Source organism: Zalophus californianus, chromosome 13 (assembly GCF_009762305.2).
Source record: "Zalophus californianus isolate mZalCal1 chromosome 13, mZalCal1.pri.v2, whole genome shotgun sequence".
NCBI classification, from domain to species: domain Eukaryota; kingdom Metazoa; phylum Chordata; class Mammalia; order Carnivora; family Otariidae; genus Zalophus; species Zalophus californianus.
The window spans coordinates 24911951-24926613 of record NC_045607.1 but is presented as its reverse complement, the minus strand read 5'-3'; positions in this window follow the sequence as shown (position 1 = coordinate 24926613).

Sequence of the window (14663 nt, the reverse complement as noted above, 5' to 3'; positions counted from 1 at the left end):
TGATGCTCTGTCCAGATTCCCTCAGATCCCTTTTACATTTCTAGGCACTCCTTCTCTGGCTTCTGGTCCCTTTGTTTCTAACAGATGGCTCCCTTGGGATACTGGAGCCATTTTGCTCAACAGCTCCTGGGCTATACCCAGGATACAGTACGTTAGGTGGCCCTTTGCCCATGATGAACTGTAGTGAAGAATCTGAATGCTCAGCTCCCTTGCCTTGAATCTGGATGAACTCAGGTGTCATTTCTATTTCAGAGCCTCCTGTGGGATCAGGCCGCGGCTGGACTTTCCCTGGAATTGTACCTTGTGCACCTTCCTTCCCTTCCCTTTTTCTATAGGTTCTTCTGGGGACATTTCCCTAATAAATCACTTGCATTTAAATTGTCATCTTAAGGTTTGCTTCTAGGGAAACTGCCCTAAGGTGATGAATTAATCCAAATGGTGCATATTAGAATGGCATGTGTGTATGTGGCTGTGGGTGCAATTTTAACTATTCTAAGCCTCTTCTCATGGCATAAAAGGGACCTGTTTGGTAGGGAGATCTTATAGCACTCCTAGGAAGGAAAATGTTGATCCTTGCCATCCCTATGTTGGGAGTGAGAGATCCCTAGAATGGGATTATAGACTGTGGGTGGTAAGAGCAATCTCTATGAGGAGATATGAAGAAGGTGGTACTTTGACTCACAGTGAATCAGGAGAGAGAGAGATTGAAGACAGAGAGAGAGATTGAGAGAGAGAGAGAGAGCAAGCGCACCAACAGCCTGGACTGGCATGGGTGATATAAAGTGTCCTGAGACCCATCCAGCAGCTACTGTTTCAAACATTGGCAGGTAGAAAAAGTCACAAGTGTCTACCTTTACAAATGTGGGGAGCACACCAATTTCCTTGGGAATTCCTAGGAAATAATGGGGACCATGAGATCCTGATATTTTTTAAGAGATAGCTACCAATTTAGGAGGCATTCAGACCATATCATGACAGGTTTCTAATAATACCAACAGTCCAAAGAAATATTCTGCATGTTTATAGACTCAGCTGCCTCTGGGAGATGGGGGCTCACCATCCGTGGAAACACCCAAACAGAGATGGGAGGAGCAGCTGATGGGCACATGGTAGCTGGGATTCCAGTGTCAACTGGGTGACAGAATCAACAAGGTGGTCCAGTGCCCTCAACTTTTTTAACTTCTGGATTTATGACTGAGCCTTTGAAAGAATAAAGCCTATCTGGGCCCAGATCTTATTTGTGAAAATTAAACTTCAAATATATGATACATTTTCTTTTCAGTGTGAATGCTCACTCTAGGCTCTGAGCGGAGGTATCCAGAGCCTCTTCATGGCACAGTGACTGGAGCCCATTCTTTCTCTTGGAAATTGTCAAAGGAGCTAAGAACTCTGGGAGAGGAGGGAGATAGGGAAGAAATCTCTCCTTACTTGGCTAATATTTTCAAAGTTGAGAAAATGATAACTATTGATGGAGGTTACCAAATGGTCCAGAAAAGAACAAGCAAAGAGTTTCATGGAAAATGCCCAGCTCTAAACTCCTCTGTGACTTTTCACAAAACGGGGTGGTTATGGGAAAGAGAAAAGGTGGGTCCATGTCCTTGACCTTCCCTCCTAGACAGGGCAGTCTGGATAAGAGAGGGTTACCATGGTGTGTGGAGGACTCACTACTTTCCCTCTCTCTTCACCCAAAATCCCACTGGGATATTCTAATCTCCTTGGAACATGCTGCATTATTTGTACTTTTAGCACAGCTCACGTTTCAAATGGCAGGCTGCAGAGCCATTGGATTGTTTTATAGGCACAGCCAAGAGAGGAGCTCCGATTCCTTTCTCTTGGCCAGGTGCCCTCTTTGAGGGAGAAGACCTGTGGTGTATAGAGACCAGCCAAGTGCTTAAAGATTTCAGAAACTTCAAAGGCAGGGGAGGGGCCAGAAACAATAAAATGGAAAATGATAAACATTCAGCTTAAAGACGAGCTGAGTTAAAATCCCTGAGAAATTACTCTGAGCAGAGTGAGGGGCTGATTCTCAGAGGCCCGTGGCAACATTCCACAGCATTACACAACGTTCCAAGAAGCAATTATTAGCTTTGTTTTAGTTGTGATTAGCACAGCTAATGACTCGTAGAGGCGGAAAGACAATGCAAGTGGGAAGGTGAGCCCACAGAAAGGGGTTTCTGCTCCAGCCCCATACTCACCAAGTAAGGAGAGCTCATCTCACCTTTCAGGGGCCTCCACCCATTTTGAAATTTCAGTTTTGAAACCATTGTATAAGGAGAAACCAGATTGTTTTTAAAAGGCAAAAGCCATTGCTATAGAATAGCGAGACGAGATCTGTATTATTAAAGGACTCATCACTTCCTGTGGGCAAAGCTATGCCATGGACTCTACCTCATTAGGGTCACGTCTACACAAAGACCAGGGAGAGTCAAAGTGATCAGTGGGAATGCTTAGATCCAAAATATCGGAAGAGCTCAGCCTGACTGTCCTGAGGGATTTAAATAGCTCAAGCAGCAGGAAAAAAAAAGTAGATAGATTTAATTCAATTCAACAACCGTATGTGAGCAGTTACTCCGCTCCTGATACTTTCCTAGGGATGTGGGGTAGACCAGTGACCAGAACATAGAGCCCTTCTCTCATGCAGCTTCTATTCTAGAGAAGGAGACAGACAAGAAATGAAAATCACGGTCATAAATAGTATGCCCTAAGTTGACAGCACCGTGGGAGAGAAGAGATGGTGAGCACAGGAAGAAATATCGGGGGGCTTTGGAAGTAGGCTGGAGAATTAAGCAGGTGGTCAGTCTGGAGTCATTAAGATGGTGAGATCAGAGCAAAGACATGAAGAAAGTGATGAAGTTAACCTACAGGTTTCGGGAGGAGGCGCATTGCAGAAAGAGAGAAGAGTTCCCTCAAAGGGCGGGGAAGCCCATGGGGGCTATGGTGGGATGAATGATGTGAAGAGAAGATGGAGACTCGGAGAGGTAAGGGGTAGGGCATGTCCCGCCAGGTCTTTGAGGCCATTGTGAAGATAATTGTTAGGGTACAGTGTCGCAAACACTAAGTCTGAATGCCTATGGGACTTGAATAGCTCAGACTGAAAAATATATACACACACACACACACACACACACACATATATATATATATATATAGAGAGAGAGAGAGAGAGAGAGAAAATCATACAGTCCCTACCTTTAAGAAGTCGAGTGGGAGAGATAGATAAGTGAACATATAATAATAATAATAATAATAATAATAATAATAATAATACATGAGGTAAGTAGGTAGTATAGCCGACAAAGTCTATGATGTAGGGATAGAGAGCAAGGTCCATGGTCCTGTTTGGAAGAGGCAGGGCAGATTTCTTAGAAGAGAACATAGATGCGCTGACTGGTTAAAGTCAAGGGTAAATTTGTTAGGCGTTACTTTACAGATGTGTCTGTGGGGTTAATGAGACCCCGAGGGCATAGGTGGCTTGCCCCGAGGTGCTCAGCTAAACTTGGCCTCCAGTCCAGGCAACTTTCTACCAAAGCAGGTGCTTCACCCATGCATGGAGCCAGTGGGAGTTCTGTTTGAAGTGACTCTCCTCCAGTCTCCTGCTGAGGTCGTGGGACAGAGAGCTTCTGCTCAGCTTGCTGTGGGTGACATCACCAGCTATGGTCTGGAATAGTGTCTCTCTCTTCCCCGTCAGTAAAATCTAGACTGCGGACGTTGTTAAGATGACTCTGTGCAAATGAATTTACCATGCTGGTAAATTCTAGAACAGAACAAGGAAGAGATAATCAAACAGAAAATATGTGGGTGATTTAATTAAGGATTCACTGGAAACTTAAAAGTCTTTCAAGGTCAGCAACCACAGTATTGAAATGTATTCTTCTTGCTGGAGTAGAAAATTAGCAGAAGTTGAGATTAAGAAGACCTGGGGTCATATGCAGGTTCAATCACTTGCTAGCTATGTGACATGGGTCCGTTTTCCTTCTCTGTTACATGAGATCATAATACTTGCCTTCCCCACTTCCCAGGACTCTTCTGAGGATTATGGATGAGAAAGCATGCGGTAAACTAGAAAGTGCTGTACTTATGTTGCATGTGTTCATTGCTAGAGGTGATATTTCAAAAAATTTTATTGACTTATTTGGACAATATGACACAAATTTTGAATCCACAGTATCTTTGTATTAGAAATTTAAAACCTTACAAAGATTCTCTTCTAGAGCCTTCATGTCACAGATGAGTAAATGGGGGCCCATTTAAATTGTATAGCAAATTAGAGGCAAAGGCAGGCCTGGTCCCCTGACTCATCTTTCAAATAGGTTACAGAATGTAGCTGGTAGAGCACGTGAATGAACATTCTTCCTGCTTCTGGCTGAGTCAGAGAGACAGGAAGTATCATTTCCTCCTGGAGCTCTTCCACTGGAAGCACCTTGCATTTCCTTCCATAACAAGCACTTTCACTGGCTTTAAAAGAATTCCTTTTTAAAATAAAAGACTATTTACCAACCATCTACTGAGTACTAGACTAATGTAGATGCTTGTATGAAAACTGTTCTCTTTAATCTTCCCAGGAACCCAGGGAGTTATTTGTAACCAACCCCATTTTGCAGATGAGAAAACTGAGTCTCTGAGCTGGAGTGACATCCCCAAGGCCCCATGGTTAATAGACAACAAAGCTGGGGCTGGAGACCACCTCTGAAGGCACCATACCCAATATCTTTCCACTTTACCAAAACTACAGATGCTCCTTTCTCTTTTAGCTTCTGGCAGAAGCTAGAAATCTGGATTAGAAAGAACTTACTTAAAGGAAGCAACTGAAAAAGTGGAATCCCTCTTCATGAACAGAACTGATGAGTAGAATTAACATCACAAATTAGACTTTGGGGATGACCTGAATTTTTTTTTCTTTACGAGACTGCAAAAAACAGAGCTAACAATATTTTCCACATACACAGTGACTTTTATCCAAAGCAGTTTCACAAATATGGTGTCGATGAATCATAGGTAGGATTTATGAGTGAGTCCAACATGTAGCAATGTGGGATGGCCTATTAGAGACAGTGTCTATGCAATAACAGAAGCACTGAAATCACAACTGCTTAAATCACAGACACTTGGCAGAGAGGATAGATTCACTGCTATTGTAAATATATCAAAGGATAAAGAAAAGAGTGAAAATTACTCAAATTTGGTTTTCTAGAAGCAATCGCTTGTGACATTATGGTGTATTTTTTCCTTTCTGTCCCCGAGTGTTCCTTTTTGCAAACATTAGCCGGCATTAGACCATATGTGAATTTCGTATTTTGCTTTTTTCACTTGGTGTTATTAATATTATTTACTACGATACAAAACATGCTTCAGAAAAGAATATTTAGTGGCTAAATCATATTCCATTACTGGAATGAAAGAAAAAAAATATTGAGGAAACACCCTGGAGGGGTGAATGAGAATAAAAACCAAATGTGGAAAAAGGCAAGGTGAGATGAGTTCCAGGTTTTTGAAGCAAAAGATAAGGTCTTTTGAGAGAAGAGAGAATGGGCTCTCTCATTTCAGTGATAGCCCGGGCTCCCTAATTCTAGCCTATATTCTTACGGCACCATTGTGGCTGACGTCCTTAAACTGGCTGGGTGTCCTAGCGCAGGGGCTGGTAAACATTTTCTGTAAAGGGCCTGATAATGAGTAGTTTAGCTCTTGAGGGTCATATGTTCTCTCTTGCAACTACTCAGCTCTGCCAGTGATAATACATAAACAAATGAGTGTGGCTGCATACCAATAAAACTTTATTTACAAAAACAGCGGATAGGATTTGGCTCTCCATAGGGGCCTTTTTTTTTTTTTTTTTTAATCAGTCTTTGTCTGGGCTGGACTTTGTGCTGGCCTCTGTATAGATACGGAGAGGAATAAACATCTTGTCTCTGCCTTCAAGGAATAGGAGAGATAAGAAAAGGGATCGTTACAATGTAGTATATTAAGGGAAAAAAACAAGGTGTATAGGAAATGCTGTGAGATCAAAGAGGAGGAAGCAAACGGGCCTTCTCTGGGCAATAAGGAAGTGCTCACGAAGAGTGTGGTATCTCGCCTGGATTCCAAAAACAGAGTGGGAGCTCACCAATGTGTGCCCATTCAGTTGGTTGTGTTTTGGGTTTCTTCTCCCATAAGGTTTGGGGGTGTCTCCATGAAAACGCCCAAATCCTGGCCCTGGCCCAGACCAGTAAAGTTTCCCAAGAAACTGGTGGGCACTTTCCAGAGAAAACTTTATTAAACCATTGCCCTGGCTTATTTTCCACCCTTGTTTGATCAACCTACCAAAAAGCAAACACCAGTGCCTCTTTGAAATCCTTCTGTGTTGTGTTTATTTGGTGTGTATACATGTTGAACAAGGTACTAAAGATTAAATCATGGGGAGTTGTTTTAAGATACAAATTCCACCCCCAGGTATGGGGCAACTATGGCCTCCATTCAATTCCATAATGAGTGCCTACTATGTGCAAAAGGTGGTTTTCCTGGGCTCCTGTCCAAGATTCCAGCACCCCATCCACCAGCAGCTCAATTTCCAGCACCCCATCCACGAACAGCTGCAGGACAATTGTCAAGTAGACAAAGGGTCCTGACATATTTGAAGAGGGAGCACAAGGAATGAGGAAGTAGAAGGGAAGGGTGGTTGTGTTGGGGGGGCGGGGTCGGTGACTGTTTCTCTTTTAGTAGGAATCCAGCTGAGGTGAGGGTTGGTGATTCCATTTCTAGTCTTGTCAAGAGTAGCCAATCTCTCCAGAGACTCTTGAAACAACAGTGCTATCTAAATACCCAGTGTTTTTCACATACTTGCACATTAATCCCCCCAGCTCTGCCTAAACCAGCTGCTAAGAAAAACTTAGAACAATCCCGACAGATTTCTGTGAGAGCACTGATGAGGGGAAGACATGAAGTTGGAGAATTGTGTCGGAGTGCTGGAAACCTTTCTCCTCGGGTCAGGAAGATTTGAAGATGTACACATAATTAAAACATGAGTAAAAGATAAAAAAGAAATCTAACATTCAAGTCTTCTGCTTTGAAAATTACGAATAGGGAACATAATGTTTAAAAAATAAGTGAATACGAGATATATAATGAGAAGTTAAGAGAGGGTTGCTGAGAGGTAGAGCAGACACTGATACGAAGCAGAGGTGAAGGACAGCAGGGACTGGAAACCATAATAAAACTGCTAAATTTCCTGAAGATGGTGAGAGGAAGAGAGTAAAGGTTGAGCAGACAGAATCAACTCTTAGTAAAGAAAGAACAAGAGGTAGAAGGAAGAGGAAACGATAGAAAACGAGTTACAGGCATAAAACTTCACAGGAAATCACTATCCGGAATCTTCATGGGAAAAAGCAGGCCCACCGCTTTCAGCTCTTCACACTCTCATCCTTAATACTCCAGAGATTCTAATCTTGATGGAACTGCCACAGCAGCCCAACCAGGGTGAGGGTTTATGCTGGGCTGCTGTGATATTTCTCAGAACAATATTGTTTCAGATGTTGACATGGAGGCAGCTCTCCCAAGTGGACTGGTGATGGGCCCGTACCCTGGGTTATTGGCTATCGCTTAACATTCTGCACGTGCCTTGTATAAAAGAGGAGTGAGACGCTAAAACCTAGAGTTTAGGTTGAGCTGAAGAGTGGGCATTTTAAAGCATTTTTCAACAAAGAGTCAAGTCTTCCTTCATATGGAGAAAAGCTACAAATTGGAGCGATGAGAATAATTGCATCTGAGTCAGCACATATTTATTGAACAGCTGTAGCGTGCCAAGCACTGCATTTGTCTCCTTACGCACACGTCATCTCATCTAATCTCCCAAACAATGCTATGAAGTAGTTAGTATTACCTTCATTTTCTTGGCAAGGAGACTGAAACTCGGTGAGCTTATATGGGATTTGTCCAAGGATCTAAAGCTACTAAGTAGCAGGGTTGGGTTGGTGTCCAACACGGAAGTCCAAATGTTGTCAACCATCTCAGCATCACTAACCTCTTGGGTCTGCCACCAGTCCACCCAGAGAGAGCTTGGCTCAAGGGCCCACTAGATGAGGGATTCTCGGGGGACACTTAGTAATATCTGAAGACATTTTCGGTGTCACAACTGGCTGGGGGATGCTACTGGCATCTAGTGGAGAGAGGACAGGGATGCTACTGAGTATCAATGCTCAGGATAGCTTCCACAACAAAGAGCTATCAGGCCCCAAATGTCAGTAGTGCCAAGGTTGAGAACCCTGAACAAGATAGAGGCTGTGGCCAGAACTGCTCTCCTAAAAGATGGTCTGTTACAAGAACACCCACACTGCACAAACCGTAGTACTTGAAGTACCTCGGAGGCCTCTCAGGGGAGAAAAAAGTGGGAAAGTCGCCTTTTGTTCTTTGTTTGTTGCAAAAATATAAGACTTTTGGCCCTGCAATCTCCAATAAGTTCCTTATAATATAGTGTATTAGGAACAAAATAGAAAATGCTGACCAAAATCATGCTGAAATATTTCTTTGACTACCACTTCTTTAGGCCTGTTCATCTTCTGCAGAAAATCTCAAATCTCTGCAACAGTGACTTGATTGTTCTCCCTGTCTCCCTCTCTGGCTTCCCTGGAATCAACTCCCCAACCCATCATCTTTCTAAAACCCAGGCAAGGCCATGCCATGGCCAACCGCTTCCAGGGCTCCTTCCTGGGCCCAGAATCAAGATGGTGCATCCTGTCTAGCCTGACCCTTGGGGCTTCTCTGATGATGCCCTGATCCAACTCTCTCAATTTTATTTCCAACATCTCTCCTTTCCAAACATTCTTTATATTCTGACCAAACTACAATACTGACTCTTATGGGTTGGTGATGGATGGGTCATAACCTGTATTTTCTTGCCTCTGTCATTGACTAAAGCGATTCCTTTTTCTTGGAATGCGCTTTGATGTGTCAGTCATGATCGATCCTACCTCAAGTACAACTCAAAGGTCACCTCCCCATCAAATTGTTCTCTGATTTCCCAAATTACAAATAAATTCTTTCACCTCTGAAATCCCATAGACTTATTTCTACCTCCAAATTTGAATCTGTGTGCATGTATGTGGATTACATGTGAAATAAATGATATGTAATATATGTATAATATTATACAATATGTCACATGTGTTATAGTAATTAAAATAGTTTTTGGTATTGATACAAAAATATCTACTTAACTCAGTGGAAGAGAATAGAGAACCTAGAAATTACCTCTAGGATATAATTTAGCATGAATTTGGTATATCATAAAAGGGAAATGTTAAGTCAGCAACTGACTATTCATTAAATACATGCAGCACTTCATACCACTTCAAAAATAAATTCAGATGGATTAAAAACCCAAATGTTTAAAAACCACTATAAAACTATTTAAGAAAATATATTCTTGGGATGGGCAAACCTTAGACAAAGCATAAAAAAGGGAAAAAGGACAAAAAACAATAAATACGGTAATTTAAATTAAAATTTTTTTCATCGGAAAAAGAACCTGAATAAGATTAAAAGATAGAAAACATACTGGGGAAAAAAAATGTGTTACATAGGACACAAAGGGTTAGTCTGAGTAATATGTAAAGAGCTTCAACAGTTCAATAAATTACAAATGATCCAATCAAAATTATAGGTAAATAACATAAGAAGGCAGTTAACAGTCTAGAAAATACACATGGTTATTGAACACAGGAAAAGATGGTAATCCTCACTAGTAATCAGCAAAACAGGAAGGCATCTACCACATCCCTCTTTAAGCCCATATGGTTTGTAAAACATGAAAAAGGCTAAAAAACATCAAGTTATGGTAAGGGTGTGGAGATGTAGCAACTCTTATATACTGTGGCTATGAATATAATTGATAATGCTTATTTTCAATAAATAGTAATTTATTCAGATTTACTAAAATGGAAAATGTGTAAACTCTTTGGCCTAGCAAGATCATTCTGAGAGAGAATCTTTCAGAAGTTTATATACTTATATGTGAAAGGATAAAGTATAACTTTTGTAATTTTGTAAATGATAAAATCAATATTTAAAAAGACAACTGTAACAGCTACCATCTGCTAATCACCTATTTTCAAAGTATCATGACAATTTTCTTTTTTTTTTTAAGATTGTATTTATTTATTTGTCAGAGAGAGAGCACGTGCACAAGCAGGGGAGCGGCAGACAGAGGGAGAGGGAGAGGCAGGCTCCCCGCTGAGCAAGGAGCCCGATGTGGGACTCGATCCCAGGACCCTGGGATCATGACCTGGGCTGAAGGCAGCCGCTTAACCGAATGAGCCACCCAGGCGTCCATCAGGACAATTTTCTTAAACTCATTATCCCGTACAATTCATAAGCAACCCGCTAAACATAGGCATTATGCCATATTATGGATCAAGAAACTGAGTTTCAGAGAGTTGAAGCATTTGCTCTCTGGAAATATGAAGAGTAAGCCTTGGAGCCAGATTGGAACAAAATCTACCTAATGGCAAAGCCAACACCCTCGATGCAAGAGAGAATGAGAATATTTGGTGAGGAGGGTGCTCTGGCAGCAGGGGCTGGGAGAGGTGGGCAGAAGTACATGAAACAGTCAAGGGTGCGCAGAGCTAGGGAGAGGTACAGGTATGAACCTTAGAAAGCACCAAGGGGCCAAAAGCAGAGCAGTGTGTGTGAGCAGTAATGTGAGCCCTGCCTAGTGAGAGGTATTGTACCTGTAGTGGCCATGGGGTGGGGAGATATGGGTCACATAGTTTTAAAGGCACTAAGTCAAGGCTCAGAGATTGCCCTCTGGAAGAAGTAGCCAATTTGTCCTGGGATGGGGAGGGGGTTGAAATGGGCAGATGGTTTGGGGAGGCAAATTTCAACTCAATAACAAAAACAGACAGATGAAGGATGGATGGATGGATGGATAGACAGATAGCTGGATAGAGCACTAGATAGCTGGATAGAGCACTAGATAGCTGGATAGAGCACTAGATAGCTGGATAGAGCACTAGATAGCTGGATAGACTTTTTTTCCCTAACATCCAGAGGATTCTGGAGGAAAAATTGAAAGGCTGGACCGACTGGATGAGAAAGGCAATCCCTGTTACTGGAGAAGTCCTATCTTGGTTGGAGATGCTGTGTGAAAAACTGAAGCATGACCTTGCAGGTGACCCTCAGTGTCCACAATCTATATAAATAGAACAGTGGTATATTCTTTCTATTGAAAATAAGCTGGTGCAAAATGCCGCTTTCTTTTTTCCTGCCTAGCATTCCTCTCCCCATCTCCCTTTTTTACTTGGGGGAACTACTTTTCTTCCATTGGATGGAGTCCTGATAAACCCATCAAGATGCCCCCACCTCTCCTAAACCCCAGGAAGCCAATCCTGGAATTTGAATCTTAGGCAGAGTCACATGAGGACTGAATAAAATGGTTAAGAGTCACCCAAAAGATAGTGACTTGACAAGCCTGTTTAGTTACCTAGCCTGTTGCCTGGAGTCTCTCAAGAGCACGTCCAATTGCAGATCTGAGCAATTCTCTTATTCCAGTAAATTCCATGTTTTACTTAGGTTGGCCTCACTTGATTTCTATAGCATCTTACCAAAGAATGTAACCAATACAAGAGGATTTACGAGTTAATAGTGCCCAGAATTGGTCATTCATTCATTCATTCATTCACAACCTGAGAGATGTTAGGTTCTGTTCTTGGCCCTGGGGATACAGTGCCCAAGGATTCCAGGCTTATGAGAAAAACAAGCCCAAGAAGCTGAAGGAGTCAACCAATGAGGTCCATAATCCATGGTGGAAGGTGTGAGGAAATACTTCCTAGAGGAATTGACACTTGAATTAAGTCAAGGAATAAAACTGCTCCATCCTTGCTTCTTTCTCCATCCTGCTACTATTTCTACATTAGCAAGTACATTTCCATCAGCTACTCAGTGACACTGAAAGTACTGGTGAGAATAAAGGAGTTAAATAGATTTTCACAGGGAAGTTTGGGAAGCTACACGTTTAAAAAGTTTCTTTGGGAAAATGGTTTGAGTTTCAAAAAAGTAACCCAAAAAATGAACTCCTGGCATCCAACCCAATTCTGATTTAGTGAGGCAGGAGTGACCGTGTTAATTGCGAACTCTTTCATTACAAAGATAACTGAATCATAAAATATAAAGCACACTGGTAAAAATTACAGATATGACCCAAATGTGGCCACAAGGAGTAGTTTTGTCTCAATAATGTGGAGAGGGGTGCGGTACCTCCTTGACTCCAAGGTTGGCCATCCTGCACATTTCATACGTGGTATATCTGCGTCTCATTAATTATGACTTTCCAGTTTCTGAAATTCCATGACACAGTGGGAGATTTATGTGCATACTCTTATTTATACACACAGTCATTAAAGGGAAGTGGGGTTGTGGGCAGGCCTTTTGAATGATGATGTTAAACTGTATATAACTTATTCGAGCGAACATTTATTAAGCACCTTCTTTATGTCATGCCCTATTGAAACCATCAGCGGCTACAAAAATGAAAAGGGCATTTGGCCTTTGAGAATCTTGGTCTAGTGGGGGAAAAGAGCTAAGGATGGATTGAAATGAACTCAGGACTATGAGAACACAAGAGAAAAGACAATTCATTTTGCCGAGGATACCAAGAGAGCTTCACGGAGGAAGTGACATTTGAGAAGGGTCTTCAAGGGTATGGAGAAGGATAACCAAGGCAAAAGGCAAAGATCCGTGGAAGTGAGCGAGCTCAGGGGACTAGTCTGGCCCTGTGTGTGATGCAAAGATAGAGGGAGTCAGAGGGCTTTATCTGCACATGTGATGGTTTCCCCTGCTCTATTCTATTAAGAGACTGTCATCGATATGCTCAGCATGGTCTGAGAAACGGGATAATGCTTCATTCCTTTCTTACATAAGAGCACATCTTTACTCACCAATGTCAATGCATTTGATGGGTTGAAAATGTTTAGTCTTTTAATAAACATCCTTCATACACACTGCAACATGAGCTTTCAGAATATTCTCCTCCAGGCCCAGTTACAGTTTTATATTAAGCACGCTTAGGTGATCACTGGACTTCTCCCTGTTTGTGAAAGATTGCTATTGGACCATGAAGGCAAAAGTGTTTGTGAAGCCTTATTCATTTGAGGGCCAGTGATTGGGAATTTCAGATTACAGACAGTGACTGAAGACTTTATTTTGCCTTATCTATGAGAAAAAAAATTAATAAGCAAATAAATGATAGCAAGCACAATGATTAGATTGATCTTTTACCTGATTGGAGGAAGAAGCATTTTGAATGGCCAAAGGAATTATTTCCAAACAATTACACAAGAGTAAATTTACTCGTTTTCAATTCTCATCCATCCACTAAGCTGGTGCATAAAAGACTCTTTATAACACGTGTTCTAGTTCCTGCAGCTAAACTTGCATACTCATTTCAGACCCCACAGATCCACATCATGCCTTTTCATGGCATGTCACACTACCTTGTGCTGGGAACACTCGAGTGCATTTCTCTATTCTCTTATGATTTCTATTCGAGTAGAACTCATGTCTGGTTTGCTTGTGCTAGAACTTTAAGTTATTCTGTAATTTAATTATATAGCATTGTGAAATAAATATTTTTACGTGTAGTTCTCTGAAATAGACCCATTAATTTTGTAATTATTATAAGTTAATCTTTATAAAGATTTTATTTATTTATTTATTTATTTATTTATTTATTTATTTATTTATTTATAGCACAAGTGGGAGGCAGGAGAGGCAGAGGGAGAGGGAGAGAGAGAATCTCCAGCAGACTCTGCGCTGAGCATAGAGCCCAATGTGGGGGCTCGATCTCAAGACCCTGAGATCATGACCTGAGCAAAAACCAAGAGTTGGCTGCTTAACTGACTGAATCACCCAGGTACCCTTTTCAGTTAATTTTTTTTTCTACCCCACCATCCAATTGCTCCAAATTAATGACTGTGTAGCCGTTAAGAGGTTTCAATTTCAAAGTGTCTCCCAGGATGAATGCCTCATCGTCATAATACTGCTTTTCTGGCTAAAAAATTTAAAAAAAAAATAGAAAAAATTGATGTGGTTTATAATTTAGATTTGAAGATTCTCCACTTTGCCAATAAATAGCTACATGAATGAGTTTGGAAGAGGTATTTAACCTCTCTGAGTTTCATTCTTCTCAATTGCTAAGTGGCAACCAATTTGCCTTCATTGTAGGGTTGTAATAAAGATGAAGACGACAGAGATGACTATGAAAAGTTAGATACAGAAAACTTATTAGTTATTATAATTAAATATTAAACCAGATCTTATGCCTCCAGTTTTGGGTAGTATTCCATTGGCAGAGAAGTGCTGGGTCTTAAGATGGAAGTTGCATTTATTTAACAAGCATTACTGAGGCTCATACTAGGCCCTGGGAACAGAAAAATGTGAACAAAACCCAGTCTCAGCTCTTAAAATTCTGTGGGATCAGCAATTATCTAAGCCAATTACTGCAAAATATTGTGGTAAAGCATACAAAAGAAGCATATTTTCAAACAAACAAACCCCTTGTTCTGCCGGAGGAACTGGAAAGTGCTAGAGAAGTGATGACTGAGATGAGTCTTGAAAATGCAAGAATTTCATAGGTGTAGGAGGCAGAATAATGTTCTCCTCCCCAAAAGATGTCTGTGTCCTAATCCCTAGCCTCACAG